Genomic DNA, 6,860 nt, shown 5'->3' with positions numbered 1-6,860 from the left:
GTAATAATCTGAAAAAAAATTTTATAAATTGTTTTTGTTGTTGTTTTCTTGAAAAGAAAACAAAAGCCTATGGTATAAATTAAAATTAATTAATTAATTAATTAATTAAAATCAAGAATGAAAGGGGAGAGATCACAACCAACAGCAGAAATAAAAACAACAATAAGAGAATATTATGAGCAATTATATACCAATAAAATGGGCAATCTGTAAGAAATGGACAAATTCCTAGAAACATATACACTACCAAAACTGAAACAGGAAGAAATAGAAAATTTGAACAACCCATAACCAGTAAGGAAATCAAATTATTAATCAAAAATCTCCCAAAAAACAAGAGTCCAGGGCCAGATGGCTTTCCAGGGGAATTCTACCAAACATTTAAGGAAGAGTTAACACCTATTCTCTTGAACTGTTCCAAAAAATAGAAATGGAAGGAAAACTTCCAAACTCATTAAAGCTAGCATTACCTTGATTCCAAAACCAGACAGAGACCCTATTAAAAAGGAGAACTATAGACCAGTTTCCCTGATGAACATGGATGTAAAAATCCTCAACAAGATATTAGCCAACTGGATCCAACAATACATTAAAAAAATTATTCACCACAACCAAGTGGGATTTACACCTGGGATGCAGGGGCTGGTTCAATATCCAAAAAACAATTAATGTGATTCATCACATCAATAAAAGAGAGGACAAGAACCATATGATCCTCTCAATAGATGCAGAGAAAGCATTTGACAAAATACAGCATCCTTTCTTGATAAAAAAAAAAAAAAACCTCGAGAAAGTAGGGATCAAAGATCATACCTCAAATCATAAAAGCCATATATGAATGACCCAACACTAATATCATCCTCAATGGGGAAAAACTGAGAGCTTTCCCCCTAAGGTCAGGAACAAGACAGGGATGTCCACTCTCATCATTGTTATTCAACATAGTATTCGAAGTCTTAGCCTCTGCAATCAGACAACACAAAGAAATAAAAGGCATCCAAATCGGCCAGGAGGAGGTCAAACGTTCACTCTTCGCAGATGACATAATACTCTATATGGAAAACCCTCAAGATTCCACCAAAAAACTGCTAGAACTGATTAATGAATTCAGCAAAGTTGCAGGATATAAAATCAACACACAGAAATCAGTTGCATTCCTATACACCAACAATGAAGCAACAGAAAGAGAAATCAAGGAATTGATCCCATTTACAATTGCACAAAAAATCATAAAATATCTAGGAATAAATCTAACCAAAGAGGTGAAAAATCCATACACTGAAAACTATAGAAAGCTTATGAAAGAAATTGAAGAAGACACAAAAAAATGGAAAAAGATTCCATGCTCCTGGATAGGAAGAACAAATATTGTTAAAATGTCGATACTACCCAAAGCAATCTACATATTCAATGCAATCCCTACCAAAATAACACCAGCATTCTTCACAGAGCTAGAGCAAACAATCCTAAAATTTGTATGGAACCAGAAAAGACCCCAAATAGCCAAAGCAATCTTGAAAAAGAAAACCGAAGCAGGAGGCATCACAATCCCGGACTTCAAGCTATACTACAAAGCTGCAATCATCAAGACAGTATGGTAGTGGCACAAGAACAGACACTCAGATCAATGGAACAGAAGAGAGAACCCAGAAATGGACCCACAAACATATGGCCAACTAATCTTTGACAAAGCAGGAAAGAATATCCAAGGGAATAAAGACAGTCTCTTCAGCAAGTGGTGCTGGGAAAACTGGACAACAACATGCAGAAGAATGAACCTGGACCACTTTCTTACACCATACACAAAAATAAACTCAAAATGGATGCAAGACCTCAATGTAAGACAGGAAGCCATCAAAATCCTCGAGGAGAAAGCAGGCAAAAACCTCTTTGGTCTTGGCTGCAGCAACTTCTTACTCAACACGTCTCTGGAGGCAAGGGAAACAAAAGCAAAAACGAACTATGGGGACCTCGTCAATATAAAAAGCTTCTGCACAGCGAAGGAAACAATCAGCAAAACTAAAAGGCAACCGACAGAAGGGGAGAAGATATTTGCAAACAACATATCAGATAAAGGGTTAGTATCCCAAATCTATAAAGAACTTATCAAATTCAACACCCAAAAAACAAATAATCCAGTGAAGAAATGGGCAAAAGACATGAATAGACACTTCTCCAAAGAAGACATCCAGATGGCTAACTGACACATGAAAAACTGCTCAACATCATTCATCATCAGGGAAATATAACTCAAAACCACGATGAGATACCACCTCACACCTCTCAGAATGGCTAACTAACAACTCAGGCAACAACAAATGTTGGCGAGGATGCAGAGAAAGAGGATCTCTTTTGCATTATTGGTGGGAATGCAAGCTGGTGCAGTCACTCTGGAAAACAGTATGGAGGTTTCTCAAAAAACTAAAACTAGGACTACCCTATGACCCAGCAATTGTACTATAGGTATTTATCCAAGGGATTCAGGTATGCTGTTTCAAAGGGACACATGCACCCCAATGTTTACAGCAGCACCATCAACAATAGCCAAAGTATGGAAAGAGCCCAAATGTCCATCAATGGATGAATGGATAAAGAAGATGTGGTGTATATCTATACAATGGAGTATTACTCGGCAATCAAAAAGAATAAAATCTTGCCATTGCAACTACGTGGATGGAACCGGAGGCTATTATGCTAAGTGAAATTAGTCAGTCAGAGAAAGACAAATATCATATGACTTTACTCATATGAGGACTTTAAGAGACAAAACAGATGAACATAAGGGAAGGGAAACAAAAATAATATAAAAACAGGGAGGGGCACAAAGCATAAGAGACTCATAAATATGGAGAACAAACAGAGGATTACTGAAGGGGGTGTGGGAGGAGTGATGGGCTAAATGGGTAAGGGGCATTAAGGAATCTACTCCTGAAATCATTGTTGCACTATATGCTAACTAATTTGGATGCAAATTTAAAAAATTAAATTAAAAAAATAAAATTAAATAAAAAAAAGAGAAGTGGACCGTCAATTACTGTGACTGGCTTCTTCCATGTAGCACGTTTTCAAGGTTCATCCATGTTGTAGCATGTATCTGTACTTCATTTCTTTTTACTAATGAATGATATTCCACTGTATGGATACATGTGTTTGATTTATTCATTAAATGACACACATTTGGGTAGTTTCCACATTTTGGCTATTATGAAGAATACTGCTATAAATGCTTGTGTACAAGTTTTTGAATGGACATATGTTTTCATTTCTCTCTAGTCATACTTCTTGAATTTTCCACATTTCTTTGTTTTATTGACACCCCCCACCACATATACACACACACCGCTCCTGTCTCTCTCTCTCTCTCTCTCTCTCTCTCTCTCTCTGTGTGTGTGTGTGTGTGTGTGTGTGTGTCTCTCTCTTGCTCTCAATTGCAATTACTTTGGGACTGTCTTTGGTGGGACAGCCACATTCACCCAGAGCTAATCTGTCCAACTGAAAAGATATAGCAAGTGCCACCTCGACCCATACAGAGATTTTAACAATATGTCCCATGGCTAACCTTGATTTGATCCTTGCCACAGGTTTGAGTTTTAATCAGACTCTGTCATTAGAGCATTTCTCAATGCTTTTTGCTGTCTGAGGTTCCAAAATGGTTGCCCTCTGCAACCCTTATAAATTCCCAAATTTGTGGACACTATTCCCTTTCCCGTCTGCAAACTGGCCAATTCTTTCCTGAACTTAACTATTTCTTATAACACTTTGCCAAACATAATCATCAGCAACCAACACAGGCTATAAACATTCTATTTTCCAACCTCTTCTTCTCAAACCTCAAATTATTAGAAATTCAATGTGCCTTACAAATTACTTCAGCTGACAACTGTACCAAATGTTTTGCTCCTGCATAATACGGATATACATCCTTCCATTTTCCAGTAATAGTTTTCTACCACCTGCTACCAACCCCTAAGCCAATACTTCATTTTATGGAAATTTAATTAAAATAGAAATTTCTATAACATCCCGAATAGGCTAGGTTATGCTCTGGTAAAACAAAACAAAGCAAAAACCTCAGAATGTCAGCAGCTTAATCTTACAAAAGTTTATTTCTTTCTTATGCTACGTGTCCAGTGCAGTTCATCAAGGTAATGAGAAAGTAAAAATAGCTAGGACTGTAAAAATCTGTCTGCCATTCATCAGATTGGAATAAAAGACACAGATAAAGCCAGCTGCAGAGTTAACAGGAAACAATATTTCCCCCGAGGACACACTGCAGCTGTAAACTGTCATAACACCCTCCTCCTTTAAAAGACTACTGCTTTCTCACTCACTGAGAAACTATTGCCTGCAATCAGAGACTATCGAAATTTTAAATACTTTGATTTAAATTGTTTGAAATGATGTCAGTAAGAATGAAACAACCCACTTTCCCAGGGTTGGGGGTAAGTTACTTGGACACAGAGAAGCAATCTGGATTTACAGCCCAGGTGCAGACCTTCAGATAAGGAGTTTTAACACACAACATTCCACATCTATCTCAACTTCCCCCTGTCCCTCCCCCTGCAAGGAAATAAGGCCCTTGGTCTACTTTGCATTCGGGATCTGATATTAACCACTTTATGCAGCCTTGCTTTGCTTGGAACCCATCAAAACACTGATTTATTTAAATTTTACCTAAACTCTACTCTTCCAAAATTCTATCAATTCTAACTCTTTTTCCTTTGTTTAGTGAGATGCCTTGTAGTTTGCCCCATAGCAATGGGTCAAAAAAACCTGATTTGCCTAATAAAGGATTTGATTTTAGTGGTTTGGAGCTGATCGGACTAAGAGAAAATGTTCAACTCACTATAAACTTTTGGCATTGGAAGATCTGTATTTTATATAATGAAACAATTGGAGGTTCTTGTCAGGCCCTACCTTGACTCTAAAAACTATCTTAACTTTCTAAAGACTGCCCCTTTCCTGGAAAAATGAAGCCAGGGTCTATATAACACAAACCCTCATTCAAAAGCTGCGGAGTTTAGAAATAAAAATGTATGAAGTCCTTAATGGTTCAGGGCAACTTGGGTCCCAGGCTGTCTCTAAAAATTCCACTGGTGCACAGCCAGACTGTCCACTGAGCCCCCTTCTGTCTCTATCCCTCTAAGACACTAATGTTCTGGATACGGGAAAGCCCTGCACTGTGTTACAGGTAGCTGCCATCTCTCAATAATATCTGGAGAATAAAATAGAAGGAAGGGAATTATAAATCTGCAATTCTTTCTCCACTCCCCATCACCAATGTGGTTATTCCTAGAGAATAAGGAAGACGTTCAGAAGTAGGAGCTGCACCAAGAAGCCTCAGACTTAGAAATCAGGGAGATACACAGGGAAAGGAGTAGGATACCAGCCACTGTCCCAACAAGAAACAGTTGGGGCAGGATTAAAGAAACTAACAAGGGAAGATGAAGCATCTGCAGCAAGCACTAGCAGGAAGCCATTATCACAACGCGGTCTGAAAAGGCAAAGGGAGGGAAATGCCTACTGAGAGCAGGAGATGTGGAAGAAGGGTCTATGGCTATAGAGGGATGAAGCCATTGCCAGGATCCCAAGGAGGCAAAGAATGGGAGTTGGGGAGAAAGGAAGACCAGAAGAATTAATATCCCATCCTCTCCACCTTCGCCCTCCAATCTAATTTCTGGTGCCTCCCATTGGCCAAATCCAACTGGACTCCAAAAAGCCAAAAACCCAGAAGCTGCATCAGTGAAGGTCAATCTGGAAAAGCACAGTTCAGGGTGGAAAAGAATAGATAATGGGCTGAGGTTGGGGGTGGGGCAAATGCAGACTAACAAGTATCGGTGGGTTGAAGAAACAAAGAGGAAGATAAACTTGGGCAAAGACAGCTAGGAGCTGGCTTTACATGAATGCAACCTCTGCCCTGTCTGCACTGGCACTTCTCTGATTCATCTCATCATGGGTGGACAGTCTTAATAAATTAGACTTAAGACTTTCCTGAGGTAGAAGGCAAGTTCCCATTTCTTCTGGCCTATATGCTTCTCAGTGAACCAGATGTTAGAACTGGACATTTCACCAGGAATCTAGCATCTTTTTGAAATTGAGATATAATTCACATACCATAAAATTCATCCTTTTGGTTGTTTGTTTTTTAAATGCTTATTTATTTTGGAGAGAGAGAGAGAGAGAGAGACAGCATGACTGGGGAAGGGGCAGAGAGAGAGGGAAACACAGAATCTGAAGCAGGCTCCAGGCTCTGAGCTGTCAGCACAGAGCCCAATGCGGGCCTCAAACCCACAAACCGTGAGGTCATGACCTGAGTCGAAGTTGGACACTTAACCGACTGAGCCACTCAGGCGCCCCAAAAGTCATCCTTTTGAAGTATACAATTAAGTAATTCATTGTATAACCATCACCACTATCTAGTTTTACAATGTTTTCATCACCCTAAGAATATCCAGATGGGAGACACTACTAGGCTCTGCTCCCAACACATATATATCCCTGCTCCCCTGCATATATCCCACATTGGAAGACCGAAGTATAGAAGTCATCAGCTTCATTACCTCACCAAGCCAACTACCCCAGGCTATGTGCAATGACCCTAACGCTAACACCTCTCTGAGGCACTAACCCCACCAAGACCTCTATCTTATCATATCCCAGAGCCCATCACTTCTCATTTCTTCTCACCCTAGGCAACTATTAATCTAGTTTCTGTCTCCATGAATTTGCCTACTCTAGACATTTCATATAAATGGAATCCTACAATATGTGGTCCTTTGTGACTAGTTTCTTACACTTAGCATAATGTTTTCAAGGTCCATACATGTTGTAGCATGTATCAGTACCTCATTCCTTTTTAT

Source organism: Panthera onca, chromosome B4 (assembly GCF_046562875.1).
Source record: "Panthera onca isolate mPanOnc1 chromosome B4, mPanOnc1 haplotype 2, whole genome shotgun sequence".
Lineage (NCBI taxonomy): Eukaryota > Metazoa > Chordata > Mammalia > Carnivora > Felidae > Panthera > Panthera onca.
This window is presented reverse-complemented; position numbering follows the sequence as displayed.